Source organism: Panthera leo, chromosome C1, assembly GCF_018350215.1.
Source record: "Panthera leo isolate Ple1 chromosome C1, P.leo_Ple1_pat1.1, whole genome shotgun sequence".
NCBI lineage: Eukaryota > Metazoa > Chordata > Mammalia > Carnivora > Felidae > Panthera > Panthera leo.
In genome coordinates, this window is record NC_056686.1 from 120917089 (window position 1) to 120934994 (window position 17906).

General features: G+C 36.7%; 1 long non-coding RNA gene across 1 annotated transcript in view; it reads right to left on the reverse strand.

Annotated features, from left to right (window-relative positions):
• Window positions 1-11515: 11515 nt before the first annotated feature.
• The window catches only part of LOC122225814, a 34782-nt gene continuing 28391 nt past the window's right edge, over window positions 11516-17906 (reverse strand). Inside the window, exon 3 of the long non-coding RNA XR_006205371.1 lies at window positions 11516-11661. This is a non-coding gene — a long non-coding RNA (uncharacterized LOC122225814). The remainder of the gene's footprint in view (window positions 11662-17906) is intronic.

Below are 17906 nucleotides of genomic sequence, written 5' to 3' on the forward strand. Positions count from 1 at the left end.
GTTTTCCTTTCTTTTAGAAAACAGTCAAATGTAGCCTATTCTGTTTCACTGTCACATTTTGAACAAGTCAAAACTCCATGGGGTTGGGAGAAAAGAAAGAAAAAAAGAAAGAAAAAGAGAAAGAGGTCAAAACACCTGTCAAAACTTGGCTCAAAGGCAACTCCAGCAGTCTGATTTAGTCACTCCTGCCTCATAGCGACTTACATAGAGATGTCTCCCTTTATACTGGGGGTTAGTCTAATTAATTGAATAACTTTCCATGAAGTTATCAGAAAGACAAAGTGACATGAATGTCTTATTTAGCCATGTGTTCCTGGAAACACTGACACTTTAATTATGCACATCTCTCTATAAAGAAGTAAAATGAATGAAGAGAGATGGAGTATGTGTCAATGTTTTTCAGCCTGTTTTTATGGAATAGGGGATGTTTCAGATAATTTAATGTTAGATTAACCTTCTGTTTGACTCATTTCCATTTGATTAATTGTATGATTCTTCACCAGAACAGTTTAACTTATATATATATATATATATGTATCATGCCACAAGAATCAATAAAGATACCCAACTAATCAAGGTGGCAAACACTCTTACATAACCTAAATTTTCTATTCTTTTTTTTTCTTCAAACTCAGGTCAGCTCAACAAAACCACTCTTTTTTTCCCCCTTCAAATTAATAAACTTTGTTTTTAGAGAAGTTTTAGGTTCACAGCAAAATTGAGCATAAAGTACAGAGAATCCCCATGTATTCCTGTTTCCACAGACATAGAACCTTGCCCACTATGGCCACACTACACCAGGGGTACATTTGTTTCAATCTATAGACCTACATTGACACATCATTATCATCCAAAGTCCATAGTTTACATTAGGGTTTGCACTTAGTGTCCTACATTCTATGGGTTTGGACAAACGTAGAATGACATTCATCCACCATTATAATATCATACAGAGTATTTTCACTGCCCTAAAAATTCTCTGTTCTGTTTCTTCATCTCTTCCTTCTCTCCTCCACAGCCCTGCGAAACCATTGATACTTTTACTGTCTCCATAATTTTGTCCTTTCTAGAATTTCATATAGTTGGAAGCACAAAGTATGCTGACTTGTCAGATTGATTTCTTTCACTATTAATATGCATTTAAGTTTCCTCCGTGCCTTTTCATGGCTTGATAGCTCATTTATTTTTTATTATTTTCTATGGTAACAACTATTTATTTATTTTAATTTACATCCAAATTAGTTAGCATATAGTCCAATAATGATTTCAGGAGTAGATTCCAGTGATTCATCCCCTATGTATAACACCCAGTGCTCATCCAAACAAGTGTCCTCCTTAACGCCCCTTGCCCATTTAGCTCATCCCCCCATCCACAACCCCTCCAGAAATCCTCAGTTTGTTCTCTGTATTTAAGAGTCTCTTATGTTTTGTCCCCTCCCTGTTTTTATATTATTTTTGCTTCCCTTCCCTTATGTTCATTTGTTCTGTATCTTAAGTTTCTCATATGAATGAAGTCATATATTTGTCTTTCTCTGACTAATTTAGCTTAGCATAATACCCTCCAGTTCTATCCACATAGTTGCAAATGGCAAGATTTCATTTTTTGATTGCCGAGTAATACTCCATTGTGTGTGTGTGTGTGTGTGTGTGTATGACACACACACACACACACACACACACACACACACACACACACACCATTTTCTTTATCCATTCATCCGTAGATGGACATTTGGGCTCCTTCCATACTTCCATACTTTGGCTGTTGTCAATAGTGCTGCCATAAACATTGGGGTGCATATGCCCCTTTGAAACAGCACAACTGTACCCCTTGGATAAATACCTAGTAGTGCAATTGCTGGGTTATAGGGTAGTTCTATTTTTATTTTTTGAGGAACCGCCATACTGTTTTCCACAGTGGCTGCACCAGTTTGCATTCCCATCAACAGTCCAAAAGAGATCTTCTTTCTCTGCATCCTTGCCAACATCTGTTGTTGCCTACACTGTTAACCTTAGCCATTCTGACAGGTGTGAGGTGGTATCTCATTGTGGTTTTAATTTGTGTTTCCCTGATGATGAGTGATTTGAGCATTTTTTCATGTGTCCTTTCACCACCTGGATGTCTTCTTTGGAGAAGCATCTATTCATGTCTTTTGCCCATTTCTTTAGTGTATTATTTGTTTTCTGGGTGTTGAGTTTGATAAGTTCTTTATAGATTTCAGATACTAACCCTTATCTGATGTGTCATTTGCAAATATCCTCTCCCATTCCATTGGTTGCCTTTTAGTTTTGCTAACTGTTTCCTTCACTGTGCAGAAACTTTTTTTCTTTTGATGAGGTCCCAATAGTTCATTTTTGCTTTTGTTTTCCCTGACTCTGGAGACATGTTGTGTAAGAAGTTGCTGCAGCCGAGGCCAAAGAGGTTTTTGCCTGCTTTCTCCTCTAGGATTTTGATGGCTTCCTGTCTTATGTTTAGGTCTTTCATCCATTTTGAGTTTACTTTTGTGTATGGTCTAAGAAAGTGATCCAAGTTTATTTTTCTGCATGTTGCTGTCCAGTTTTCCCAGCATCATTTGCTGAAGAGACTGTCTTTATTCCATTGGATATTCTTTCCTGCCTTGTCAAAGATGAGTTGGCCATATATTTGTGGGTCTATTTCTGGGTTCTCTACTCTGTTCCATTGATCTGAGTGACAGCTCATGTATCTGTAATTTTTTAAATGCTTATTCATTATTGAGAGAGAGACAGAGAGACAGAGCATGAGTGGGGGAGGGGCAGAGACGGGGGAGACACAGAATCCTAAGCAGGCTCTAGGCTCTGAGCTGTCAGCACAGAGCCCGATGCAGGGCTCAAATCCATGAACCATGAGATCATGACCTGAGCCCCAAGTCAGGCGATTAACTGATTGAGCCACCCAGGCGCCCCTCATTTATTTTTAATAGTGAATAATATTCCACAGTTTACTTATACATTTACCCACTGAAGAACATTTTGGTTGCTTTCAAGTTTTAGTAATTATGAATAAAGCTGTTACAAAAACACTTGTGAAAAGATTTTTGTGTGGACAGAGTTTTCAACTCCTTCACGTAAAAACCAGGGAGTGTGATTACTGGGTTGTATGGCTAGAGTATGTCAAGGAACTGCCAGTGTATTTCAAAGGAGATGTATTATTTTGTATTCCCACAACCAACTAATGCCAATATTTTCTCTGTTGTCAGTGTTCTGGATTTTGGCCATTCTCATAGTTGTGTAGTGGTTATCTTATTGTTTTCTTATTGCTGAGTTTTGTCCAAGCACTCTTGTGTAATTAAATAATTGTGGATTTTGTAGTATACTTTTGTGTATACTAATTGTCTGTGGTGTCTTCTACAAAAGTATAATTTCCTCTTTATTACTCCTGCTTTTACAACTATGTAGATGAAAAGAAAATTAACAAGGATGAGATAAGAATAAGATGCACACTCTATCAGATCAAACACTCTACCCAAAGCATTTATGGACTTTCACCGGGAACATATTAGTAAACACTATCAGGCACTCTGGCTACTGCTACTACTATTAATGACAATAATGATAGCTGATGCTATTGATTAAAGTTACTTTTTGCCAGGCATCATTCCACATGCTTCTTAATTACACTTAGCCCTAGTAAGTGAATATTAGTATATCTAGTTTTTACAGACAAACACTTAGATATTGTTAAATTTCTTTCCCGAGATCACATATATAGTAAACAGAGAAGCTAGTATTCGAGTACAGGTTTATCTAATCTCAAACAAATTCACGTTTTCCCTGTGCTACACTGCTTAGTCAAATAACAACCCCACCCCCAATGTAGAGATTATGCATGCCACACGGGTGGGGAGAAGAGTTTGTAGAGGCTACATCCTCCCAACTCTAATTGTTCAGAGAACCATTTGAAAGACTTACAGAGTGTTTTTTGTTTTGTTTTGTTTTTTCTCAAATCAACTCCTAAGTTTCCTGTTATCACCAATTACTTACACCTCAGCTTCTCTCTCTCCATTCCCAAACTTCTACCTTATTATTCACTCCGTTTAAGTATTCCACCCAGGCCTTGCTTTCATATTCCCTTCAGCATCTATGATAGAAGTAGCAATATTCCAGTAGCAGGATTCAGATAAACATTTAGTCTGATCAGGTGACAGAATGTGTCCACCCAATGCATGTGTCCTCAGGTCTAAGGTGCCATTCTGAAAGGGGGCAGGCCGCTGGATTTACTCCTCCTCCTCCTTTATCATCAAGTGAATGCTCAGGTGACAACTTACCAGATGAAGGCACAGAACTCTCCAGAACTTTGGAAGCACCCCCTACCATATATTGCTCTTACATCCTGTTTTCCTTACTCTGAGGACAATCTCAACTTTTATGATAATTTGAACTTATATTTTATTTCTAATTTTCCACTCATGTTTTTTTAAAGTTTATTTATTTTGAAAGGGAGCAGGGGAGGGGCAGAGAGAGAATCCCAAACAGGCTACATGCTAGAGCCCAAATCGGGGCTCTAACCCACAAACTGTGAGATTATGACATGAACCAAAATCAAGAGTCAGACAATTAACCAACTGAGCCATCCAGACACCCCTCTAATTTCCTACTTATGAATGAACCCTTAAAATTAATGCTTTACTTTTGCTTGTTTTTGAACCATATATTAATGGAACATACTATGTGCATTCCTATGTAACATTTCTTGTGTTCAATATTTCATTTGAGATCTTCATTTGTGTTATTCTACTTACCTTTGGTTTATTTTTATAAATTGTTTTTATTTATCTATTATACTATTAACTGGTATTCAGATTGGATCCAATTGGTTTTTTTGGGGTTTTGTTTCCTAATTTTTAACAATGAAGTTATTAACAATCTTGAATGTATATTCCTCTGCAAATAGATTAGTTTCTAAAAGGCAGGATTTCTCAACATCAGCACTATTGACATTGGGACTGGGTAATTTTTTGTTGGGCCTGGGGGCTGCCCAGGGCAGTATAGTATATTTAGCAATATCCCTGGCCTCCACACTAGATTCCAGTAGTACAGACCCTTCCACTTGTGACAACCAAAACTATCATCAGGGTATTATGGTTATCATTAATTTTGCTGACCAGATATTTCAGAATCATCATCATTTAGACACATGGGCCAACCATACTTGCTGACCCCATGTAGTTGAGTGAGGCATGTGGCTAGTTATGACCATGAGTGGTAAGAACCACAAATGTGTCTCTTCTGGTGAAAATACTTAATTGCCAGGGCAAGAGTCCCCTTCCCCTGCCCTACTTCTTACTTCCTCTAGCTCAGTGCCCAGTAACATTTAAAATGGTAGCTGATCTGTCTGCTTAGGTTGCTAAAAGACTACTAGAAACAGAACATTCCTACCAACATTCAGTAGACATATATGATGCAGGAGAAAGATATCTTTGCTTTAATCTTGGGATTTAAAGGATTGTTTACTATAGAAACTGTTACAGAATGTGTTATAGAAACTGGATCCTAGAATTAGGGTACTATCATCATCATCATCATCATCATCATCATCATCATAAACTAAAATATGTGACTGGCTACAGAGAGAAATCTAATATTGAGAGTTGGACACATGACAATCCATAAAATGTACAGGCAAAATACTAGGTAATAATTCTGCCCGTGATTTGAAAAACAGATAATATAGCTAATATATTCGTAGCTTTAGAGATTGATGTTAAAAATCAGAATGGTAATAATATGTATGGATTGGCTTCTTTTTGGTTGCACTTACTATGGTTGCTTTAAGAAAAAAAAAATCTATTCGCAAGAAGGAATTAAAGGAAATATAAAAAGTTCAGGAATTTATGGTTATGAAGAACTGGGCATTGCAACTTATTAATAATCCTAAACAGTAAAAGATAAAAATGTAAAATTCTATGAGCAAGAAAGTTCAGTTAGAACTCACATAATGGCAAATGTCAAATTTAGGGTAAATCCAGGCAAAAAACAGTTTAAAGGGCTGAATGAGTTGAGATGCCCATGGAACCTTAACAGTTGAACAAAGTTTTTCAGGGTAAGGAGACTTGTGTCACCAAGCTGATAGGCTCAGCATATTCACATTAAATCCAAAGCCAGAGAAACATCTAGATCTATGCATATGGCTAATAACACATGGAACTCAAGATCACATAGGTAGGAAGCTACATTTTTTTAAACTAAGCTTTGAAGAGTCCTGAACTAAAAATATTTTTGACTATATGATATTTACAAAACATCTTAGGAACTTAAATCCTTTACCAACAGGAAACATTTCCCCAATCCTTGGTCCTACCCGCCCTGGAGGACTTATTCACCAAGTATACTTTAGAAGTGGCCAAGGAGGAGGATGAAAATGCATGTTAGGAAACAATTCTCCATGGATTTCTCATGTTTCTGTCTTGCTAGCAGAGGCATTAACTGGTTTCGTTTTGAACTATCTATGCAAAGATGTTTATATAGTGAGCAGCTTTGGGAAATAGAAATAATGTCTATTCAGGCAAAAGTCTGAAATGTTTACTGTCCAGTATAATGAAAATAATGTATCCCTCCAAATCAGGTACTCTTACTGCTCATTTTGAATACATGAGTTCCCTAAGTGCATGATTTTTTTTCTATAATGCTGCCCACTGTGTGTTCAGGGACCATCTGGCCCTTTGTATATCACCCGGAGGGAACTGGGGCTCAGGAGACAGGGATAAGAAAATGCTGACATTCTGACTAGTGCTATTGCTATGAATAATAAAAATTTTGTCTTCATCCCAAGAGTCTCATGTTTTCTGCCAATACATGCGAAACTATGGCAGGCTAACTTGGTAAACTGCAAGCATGGTAGAATATCAGGTCTTAGGCTTTTCAGTTTTTGATAGGCAAGACCCCAGTTGATAATGTCAAGGTTACACACACACACACACACACACACACACACACACGCCCGCACTATACATATATGTGTGTATGGATGTGTGTAAGGGTATATAGAGTCAAATTCAGATCTTATGAGGTTATCCCTAACCACTAATCTCAAGGTAGGGGATTCTTTACAATGTCTGCTCAACAAGATATTAGAACTGCTAAAGACTAATGAATTGTGCTTATGTTCCTTATTCCTTGACTTTTCTGAATAGCAGAAAATAGCAGTGTTTGTTGTCATATTTATGCAGTTTCTAGTTCCTGTTCTATTATATTTTCTAATGTTATTCTTTCATATTTCTGTTCTATCTTAATTACTGTAATTTTATTGTAAGTTTTCTAACTACTAAATTCTCCCATTTTTTCTCTTTCAAAAATCTTGATAGTAGTAGCCCTTTCTACTTCTGTAAAAATGCTAGAATTCAGGACGTCAATTTAAATATATACATATACACACACATAACCCAACTGTTGGAATTTTTTACTGGGATTGCTTTGTATCTAGAGATTAATGTGAGGAGAACTGGCTTCTTTCTACAATTGAGTTTTCCAGTTGAGAAACACTGTATATTATTTCATTCATTTAGATCTTCTCGAATGATCTTCAACAGTTTTACATGTGGTACCATAAAATTCTTGTGTATCTTTGTTTAGATTTATTCCTAGGTACTTTTACTTTGATGCTATTGGAAATTACACACAGATTATTTCCATTTCTGTTTGTTCCTTTTATATAGAAACACAATCTCTTTTAAAACATATTGATTTAATATGCTTTGCAAACTTTCTTACTAAAAACAATATTTAACAAAAAAAATCCTTTAGATATTTTTCCATATATACCATATAATATGTAAGTAATGATTAATTTTTCTAATTCCTTTACCTTGATTTCTTTTTGTCAACCTATTGTACTTGTTAGTGACTCAAAATTGTTAATTAGTAAATGTTTATAGTTACAATAGCAATCCACTTTACACTGTTCCTTTTCTCAAACATTTCACCTTTAGGTAAGATAGTTGTAGATTTTTATAATGCTCAATTATTGTATTCTAATCACAGAAGAGATAGATGTCTTTAGGTCCGTATGAATAAGGCATAATTTAACTAACTTGGTTAAATTAATTAAAATTATATAGAAATATTTATTGGCTATAGCTGTATCTTGAAAACCACCTCTGATAAAACTTTCTATGATGATGGCAATGTTCTACACTGTGCTGTCTATGCTGAGCCCTTGAAATGTGGCTTGTGGAACCTATTTTTAAAGGAGAACCTATTTTTAAGTTTCTTTAAGTTTAATTAATTTTAGTTCCACATGTGGCTATTGGCTTTTATTCAGTGGACATCACTTCTTTATAGAAATCATCTTTGTCAAAAAGAGGCCATATCTAGTGCAAACTCCAACTGCTGCCAAAATTTAAAAGAACCCAGAGTGAAAAGAAAACATCAGGATACGTTTCAAAATCTCTCCACTCTCCTCACCTACCCCCCCCCCCTCCAATTTTTGATCACTGCAAAACAGGAGGGAGAGGTCTATTATTACCCTTAATAGAATGAGACATGGTTTTATTTCCACAGCCAAAGACCCCAAACTGCTTTTCTTCTTAGTAATATTTAGGTACCCATGCCTCTACTCAATATGAAATATTTCTATCCTCTCACACATTCCATCAGGAAAAACTTGCACATTTTCAGATGACAACTAAGAAATCTGATAAGCCAATATGTTCAAGAGTATCAACAGTTACTGGGACATAAAAGGATATCACTCCAGATTTATTTACATTGCTTGGAACACCTCTCCCCGCAAAATATCATCTTTTAACAAATAAGAATGGATTTCAGAAGGTCTTCAGGGAAGGGAAATTTGTTTATGAAAAGCTAATCATTTAAGATGCTTTAAGCCCTATCAAGTGAGGCCAAGGCAACCCTGACTTTGAAGATCGGAAAAGTCAAATTAAGCACCTAGCTTGTACTGCTGTAATGAAATACCACAGACTAGATGGCTTAAACAACAAACAAGTATCTCATGGTTCTGGAGGCTAGACATCTGAGGTCTAGGGGCCAGCACGATAGGGCTCTTCCTGATTATATCTTCATAAGACCCTTCCCTGGTTCTCTGGTTCAGCCATGCAGTGAGATCTCCTGTCTCTATCTCCTTTGCTTTTTGTTTTGTTTTGTTTTTTTTTAATTTTTTTAAATGTTTATTTATTTTTTGTGAGAGAGAGAGACAGACAGAGTGAAAATGGGGGTGGGGCACAGAGAGGGAGACACAGTCCAAAGCAGGCTCAGGCTCTGAACTGTCAGCACAGAGCCAGACACAGGGCTCGAACCCATGAACCGTGAGATCATGACCTGAGCTACAGTCTGCCACTCAATCAGCTGAGCCACCCAGGAGCCCTCTTTCTCCTTTTTTAAGGGTACTAATCCATCATCCATTATGACCTCATCTAAATCTAATTAGCTCTCAAATGCTATCAGATTGGTGATAAGGGCTGCAATATACGAATTCTGGGATACATACAAACATTCAGTTCATAGTGGGCATAAACCATGTATTAAGAAAGGACCTGAGGGATGGAAGAAGACAAAAAGAATGGGGGGCAAAATTATATGTGTTTACCAATATCTCAAATTCAGTGCACTGCACTACACACTGAATTGTATTTAAAAAGAGGAATATAGTGGAATAACAACAAAAGTAAGCCTCGGGCAGATACTTATGACTGAACATTCACTCCTGACTCTCTAGTATGGTTTCTAGTGTCTCTTGATTCTCTACATATTTGATCCCCATTAATGTTTCATTCATTTATTAATTAATGCCTTCTACTTTAACAAGATCAAATTAATGGGACATATCTTATTCTTGTTAAAATCCTTTTTATTAAAATTTGATTTACTATCTTGCTGTTTTCTGCCACTTGCTATGGTAGAAAGGGAACACTACACTGTCCATCAAATTAAGTATGAAAATAGTGCTCTAAAAAAATTACGTGGGTTCTTGGCATTTAGCATATTTGACAGGAGCATATATAAACCACTCAATCCAGTCAAGCTTTCTTTGAAAGGCTGAGGGATGTAAGGACTATAATAATTTGATTTGATTATTCAATCTTCTTTTTTAGTTTCCCTCGCCACACCCATCTGCTTGTGAGATACTAAACTTTTATGTGAGGTGAGAAGAGATTTATGGTGATACCAAGTATAGCTTGACTTCAGAAAAACAAGAAAAAAATATGGAAGCTATTTCTGTTCAAATAGTTATTAATTTTTATAAGTTAGTTGAAAGATAAAAATGAGAAGTCAAGATATAGTACACATTTTAACCTATTTTTAGCAGTATTCCTATTTCCATACTTGGAGTGGTACTGTTACTGCCTGAAAGTTTGAAGGACACATATAGTACACTATATGCCCTTGAAATACTGTGACTACACCTTGAATCCTAGATATCTTTCATAACTTCAGTGGGTTATTTGTTAAAAATCAATGTTCTCATTCCCTTCATAAATTAGGTAAAAATCATAACAGTAGAGAGTTGGGAAGGGAGAGAGATGAGAAGCCGAGAGTGGGGAGGGTGAAATAAGGCGTTTGACCTCTTAAAAGAAGTATAGAAAGGAAAATGAGTGTTCACTGACACCAAAGTAACAGCCAGGCCTCCACCAACCACTTCACATTATATTTCCTATGCAAAAGTCCGACAAACCTAGACAATCTAATGGAAGAAAGACTGTTAATAACAGTTCATTGACAGGTGTGGAATATCACAAGTAAAGATACAGATGTATCATATCTGTGATACAGATGCCTTGTACTCAGATGCTGTCTTATTCCAAAAATACTTTTTTGATAAAAAACAAATCTAGGGGCGCCTGGGTGGCTCAGTCAGTTGAGCGTCTGGCTTCAGCCTCTGTCATCACCTTGTTGTTCCCGAGTTCAAGTCCCACATTGGATTCTGGGCTGACAGCTCAGAGTCTGGAGCCTGTTTCAGATTCTGGAGACCATCTCCCAACCCCCACCACTCCTGCCCTCCGGTGCCGACCCACCTTCTTTGGCTTTCTTCCCTCTTGCCTTCTTCCCTCTCTCCCTTCGTTTCCCTCTTCCCCACTTCCCTCTGGCTGACCCACCACTGCACCCCCTTTCATCGCTGCCACCACCACCATCACCCGTCTCTTCGCCAGCTGACGTGCCCTGTTGCCCCCTGCACAGCACCATCCCTGCACTCCACAGGGGACTTGGGCAAGGGTGCCGAACATAGGCGAGAGGCACACAGAGACAAACCAACTGGCAGCCAGGCAGTCCCTGAGGAGAAACATTCAGACAGAGGAAAGTCTCCCTGCCCCCCTCACTCCCTGCCCTGTTTTTTCCAACTTCAGAAAAACTTGTTACCCCACCTCCACAATGATGCTGGGAAGGTGCGAGGAAGAAGTGGGAATTCCCCTTCCCAGTACCCCAAGAATGTCTGAGCCTTCAATGTTGAATTTTTTCTTTATTAAAATGTACTTTTATCTTATAAAATCAATCAATCCAAAATGATGTAGACAACAGCATTGGCTCTGTGAAGGCGGCATCTCTGGTTTGGGAGCAGGCAGGCCATGGGCCACAGAGGGAGCCCAAAGATGTGGTTGCTGTCTCTAGCCTCCAGCTCTGTGGAGGTGGGCAGTGTCTAGAGTGCCTCCCTCTCTCTCTGCTCCTCCACTGCTCGTGCTCTGTCTCTTTCTCTCAAAGATAAATAAACATTAAAAAATTTTTAATAAAAAAATAAATAAATTTAATGATGATGACCCTCCTCCCCCCAAAAATCATCAAATACACAGATATTCTTCAGTGGGGATTAAATGGTGGCAACAACATCAGAAATTTCAGTGTGGTATTAGAAAAGAATAACTTGGACAGGTCAAGAGTCTTCTTGGCTCTAGTTTAATTCACTTTGTTTTGGAGGAGGATGATGCTCAGTTTATCAATGCCTTTGAACAAGGAAAGAAAAAAGAAACAATGTCTTAAATGAATTCATTAGATGAGAAATCATCTTTAATGTTATTGAAGGAAAAACAATCAAAGCCTAACCTATCATTGCAGTATATGCCATGGAACATAACCACCCACAGCTGCCAGCAGGCAGCTACATGTGTGAAGGATGTAGTGGTTGTAATGGCTAGTGCTCCTGTGGCTGCACATAATAGAACATCTGATGAAAGAAACTTAACTATGACAATGAATATATAATAACAGCTGGCATTTATTGACCACTTTGTATATAATGAGCATTTTTCTAAGCAATTTCTCTTTTATTTTACTCATCCTCAAAATAACTCTCTAAGATTGAGATATTTTTATTATCCGATGTTTACAGATGAGAAAACTGAGGCCAAGAAGAAGTCTAGATTATAAATCCACAGACCAGAAAACCTCCACAGAATCAGAAGTGCACAGGTAGATAGCCAATGATTGACTAATTGGGTAATTAAATGATTTCAAGGCAATTAATCAGCTTCTCTGCGATTTTTCTTGGATTTTCTCATGTAGTAACAAGATGGCTTCTCCATCTCTAAGGGGATTTCACTTCCCAAATCAACTCTCAGGGACACAAAGGCAGGATAAAGCCTACAGAACTCACATCAGCATTTTGGATAGTAACCTAGGGAGAAGTTTGCCCACTACAAGATGCTAGCCTGACAAAACATGAAACTTAGTAGTACTCAAGAATGGTTTTAGTCCGTTTTATTAGGACTCTCTCTGTTGATCATTCTACAGTATTTTTTATTCTTAGGCAAACAACATTTTTTTTTTAAATAAAATAGGACAAGGCAAATATGAGGTTAGATGAAGAACATAATGTCACCAAGATGTTGTAGGCAGACAGCTCTGATGAGAGTAACAAATACTCGGACAGGTGAATTCTAATTTTTATGGGATAAAATAAAACTCATAGACTGAGAAGTTTAATGAAATTGGGGCTCAGATGCAGCTTAGGTCAGGATTATCAAGCAGAAGAAATGAAACAACCTCAAAAGATATTTCTAGAAGTTGTCTGGTAAAAAGGTCCTAGCCTATGTCATTAAGATTTATTGCTGACTCTCAATGCCTCCTCCAAATTATAAAAATTCCCTCCCTCAAATAAAGCATCCTGTTATGTTACAAGAACACAAAGTTTGTTGATTTCCCAGGGCATGAAAAACACCACAGAGACAATTCTGAAATGGTGTCATGTTAGGGGAAGTGGTGTATACTTTTACTTGCTTATGTGTTGGGCTGAGAATTTCTTCAAGGAAAATTACATAAGAAGGAGAGTCTGAGGACTTGTTGGTTTCTTCAGCTGAGGGTGTCCTCAAGTGAGGAAAGGTTTTAAGGGAAGAAAATTTAGGCAAGTCAAAAGCATCCTGTGACTGTTATTACATAATTTACAATCACTCTTCTTTAGTATAAATAAATATACCAATATTTGTGAAGTAAAGTTTCAGCATGGCCGCCCAGATGGTGACTTAGGAGAATTCTTTCACACACTAAGATTAAATAATCTTTACATTGGGGAATGATTACAAGTGATAAAAAAAAAAAAAAAAAAAAAAAAAAAAAAAAAAAAAAAGATATCCATTTTTCAAAAGCCAGTGTAACTCTGATTCCAAAAGCTGAAACATAAAGTATTATAATACTATAGAAAAAAGTTCTTTCTGAATATATATTAAAAATATGTATTACAGGGGTGCTTGGGTGACTCGGTTAAATATCTGCTCTTGATTTTGGTTCAGGTCATGATTTCATTACTCGTGGGTTCTGTCTCCCTCCCTCTCTGCCCCTACCCTGCTCATGCTCTCACTCAAAATAAATAAACAGTGAAAAAGAAGAAAATATGTATTAGAAAAACAGTTCTTTCCCATCAGAATGCCACACAATCACATGTTTATTTTTCTGTTTCTAAATTCCAATGAAATGATGGAAGTATCCAGATAAAAATAAATGCAGAGCATTATTATAAGAGCAAGGAAAAAAAAAAACTTAGATGTTCAGAAGCATTGAGGTATTAAATATAGAAAGGGATAGAAAAAAATTGAAAGGTACACTACTAACTTCCAAATATAGTCTTTCCTCAAGCTTCACTGCTTTGAAGAATTCTGGCTTGTTCTAACTGCTACCCTTGCCTTCTTCTTCTTACCTATTATTATTTTTGAAACTGACCAAAAATGTTTAGGGAAGATAACTGGGAAGAAGGTAGGAAAACTAAGTAAATGTTTCTGAGAAATGAAATGCAACTATTCACAGAAGGAAAAATAATTTTTTTTAAGGAAAAAGAGAAGAGGATTGGAATATTTTGGTTAGGGTAGGGATAGGTTGCTGGCTGGTGGTAAAATTTGATTTGTTTGGATTTTTTTCTTCTAGCACTGAGCACATTCTCAATTTTTTTTTCCTAAAATTTGTTTTATTTTCTGTATAATCAGCTCTTTTGAAAACAAAGGTAAACTAGAAGGACTATGAAATCTCTAGGACAGCTATGCTAGAGGAAAAAAACAACAAGAAAAGGATAAGAGGTACTGACTAATCTGTACTAGCTACTTTGCTTCACATATATACATATGTACTTATTACTTTGTTTATTTTTTACAAAAGCACTGTAAAATAGCTATGTATTTTTAAATTTTGATTGTAGTTCAACACACATGCAGTAAAATGCGTAAGTCATGAGTGTATGCAAAATGAAAAATCCATGTAACCCTTTTCTAGATCAAAGAACACAATAGAACCAGCATCCTAGACAACTTCACATTCCTATCTTGGGCTTATAACAATGAATATGTAATTGTAGTTGATTTCACAGGTAAGAAATAAGAGAATCAGAAATAATCCAGGGTCACAAATTTATTAAATAAGATATCTAAAAATGAGTGAGCACTGTAGTCAAATTTCTTGACTTTTGTAATCTGGCCAATGGCTACCTCTCCTCAAACCTTATTTGCCCCAAAATTTTTTGTTTCCCAAAACATCAGTGAAAACCTTAACTACGGTTTTTCTAAGTTTCTTTCTGCCTGGAGTGTACTGAGGTATTTCTGTGGTTCATTCACTCTGTTTATGCAGGTCTTTGATCAATCCTTGCCTCCTCAGAGAACACTGTATATAAAACTGCATAATCTGCTTAGTTGCTTCGTTATTTTTTCTTGAGAACTGAACATTTGAATATTATAAAATGGTAACTATGGAAATTAGATTCCTCTCTTCCCTAGTGTGCTTTATTTTTTATTTTATTTTTTATTCTTTTGATTGTTGAAGGCAGTAGTGGTCCATCTGTTTAGTGATTTTCCCCAACTATTTTTGCAAAAACTATATTTCTTTTCATCTGTGGTCACTTGTCTCTTTCATTCAGCTTCTATTCAGTTAGTGTTGTTGTGGTTTTACAATGTTACATTTTTATAGTGTTTGATTTGAACCAGAAACTAAAATAAAAAATAAAACCAAAAAAACCCCACCAATTTTGGAGATATTCTTTATTAAGAAAGTTCTTCTCTATTCATAGCCTTATTTTACCTTGAACAAATGCTGAGTTTTGTCAAATGCTTTTTTTTCATCCATTCATATGATCATATGATTTAGCCTGTTACTGTAATGGATTACATAAATTCATTTTTAAATGTTGAATCAGACTTACAAATCTGGAATAAATTCGAATAGTAATTGGGAATTTTTCTCTTTCTACATTCTTGGATTTGATTTGCAAAGTTTGCTGAGAATTCTGCATATACATTTATAGGAGATACTGGTCTGTAACAGTTTTCCTATCATTTCTTTATCAGATTTTATGACAATATTAGCCTCATAGAATGAGGCAGGAGATACCCATCTGCTTATGTTTTTTTAAAGATATTACAGGAAATTGGAATAATTTCTTCCTTAAAACATTCAGTAGCATTTACCCTCTGGGCCTAGTCCTTTTAATTTTGGAAAACTATTGATTGTTGTTAAAATTTTATAATAGTTATGAACTTTTTCAGATTATTTATTTCTCCTTGTTTAGTTTTTGATAGGTTGTGTCTGTCAAGAAATTAGTCCAATTCATATAATTGTTCATAACATTAATTTTCCTCTAATGTCTATGGGCTCAGTAGTGAGTTTTCTTTCATTTCTCATTCGATATGTGATGATTAACATCATGAGTCAACTTGACTTGACCACTGGATGACCAGACATTTGGCCAAACATTATTCTGGGTGCGTCTATAAGGGTGTTTCTGGATGTGGTTGACATTTGAATCAGTTGACTGAGTAAGGCAGACTAGACTGCCTTCCTTAAAGTGAAGGGGCCTCATCCAATCAACTGGAATCCCAAAGAGAACAAAGAAGACTAAGTAAGAGATAACTGCTGTCTGGCTGCTTTGAGCTAGAATGTTGGTCTTCCTGTCTTTGGACCCAAACTGGTATCGAGCCTCCCAGCTTTTGGACAAGAACTTACACCACTGGTTTCCTGGTTATTAGGATGTTGCAAACTTTGAGTCTGGAGTTCTCACGTGTCCAGAGAGCGGATGCAGAACTGAATACGAGAGGGGCTAATGTCCGGGAGGAGACAAGAGGCCCTGAGAGGGCTTTTGTCTCTGTATTTTTTGAGCTCTCAAGGTTTTCCATATGTGGTGAATGTGCAGAAGAAAAAAATAAGATAGTGACCATTAATTTGTGCGTGTGAGAAGCAAAGGGTTTGTGGGGTGAGTGGCATTAGAAATAAAGATTAAAGCACAATGATATATTGGAGCCAGACTCCAGATGGACAGTATTTCTCTGTGGGCAATACAGCCAAGTAGCTGTTGTCTCCAAAGTGTAAGATTGCTGGAGCCTTGCCTCAAGCCTAACAAGGCACCCTTTTCACTAGCTAAGCTTGGGTGCTTTTGCCTTGTAGCAGCTTTCCTCCTCTAAATGTTTTTTGGACATTTTGGTCCCAAGGAGGCTGTTTCCTGCCCTAGGCCTTGTTTTACTTAGTGACTAACCTTGGGCTCTTCCCGCGGGTGGTGGCTTTCCACCTCTATGCTTTGTCTTACTTAATGACTGGCCTTGGGTGCTTTCACCCTGTGGCAGCTTTAGACCCTAAGTCTTGTGAACCCATTGGTGCAAGCACACAGCATTCTTAAACTTATTTCCCACATTAGGACACTTTGATTTTGTGTCTTCTCTCTTTTTTCTTGGTTCTCTGGCTAAAGGTATATCAAGTTTACTGATCTTTTCAAAGAGCCAGGTTTTGATTTTATTGATTTTTATCATTTCCCTCTTTTCAACTTAGTTGATTTTACTCTTACTGATTTTATTCTGACTGCTTTAAGCTAAGTTATTGTTTTATTTTCTAAGGTGGAAGCTTAGATTATTGATTTCAGACATTTATTCTTTTCTATTATATGTGTTCAATGTTATCATTTCCTCCACATCTTGCTACTTCACTGGTCACTGCCTAAGAAACCAAAGAAATGAAGTTGGCAAGTGACTTTTCATCCTCAAGCATTACACAGCTGTGCTAATTTGCTAAAAACTTTCTGCTAGTATTATAATGTTGCCTTCATGTTCCTCACTTCGATATTTAAAGGATGTTCAATACATTGTTTGAATATGACTGCCTTGCATTTGAACAGAGCCAACAACACCACAGTCCATCCAGTTGAATGCTCTTTGGGCTACAGATGTGGCTAAGTGTGATCCCAGAAGGCATGGTGAGTTATACAATCTAGCAAAACACATTTGGCAGATGGAGGAAGCATCTGAGAATAAGACCATGACTACTGCAGGGATTGTGGAATCTTATTGTTTTGTTTTATCCTGCCATGTGTTATATGTACGATGATTTATATTTCAGTGTATTGGATACTTTCCATTTATTCAAGAAATATGTCACATGTTAAAACCTTGAAAATAAAGTTTTTATAATCTTAACAAAAAAAAGCACTACTTTCTCTGTAACCCACAAACTTTGGTAAGATATAATTTTTATTATAACAGCTC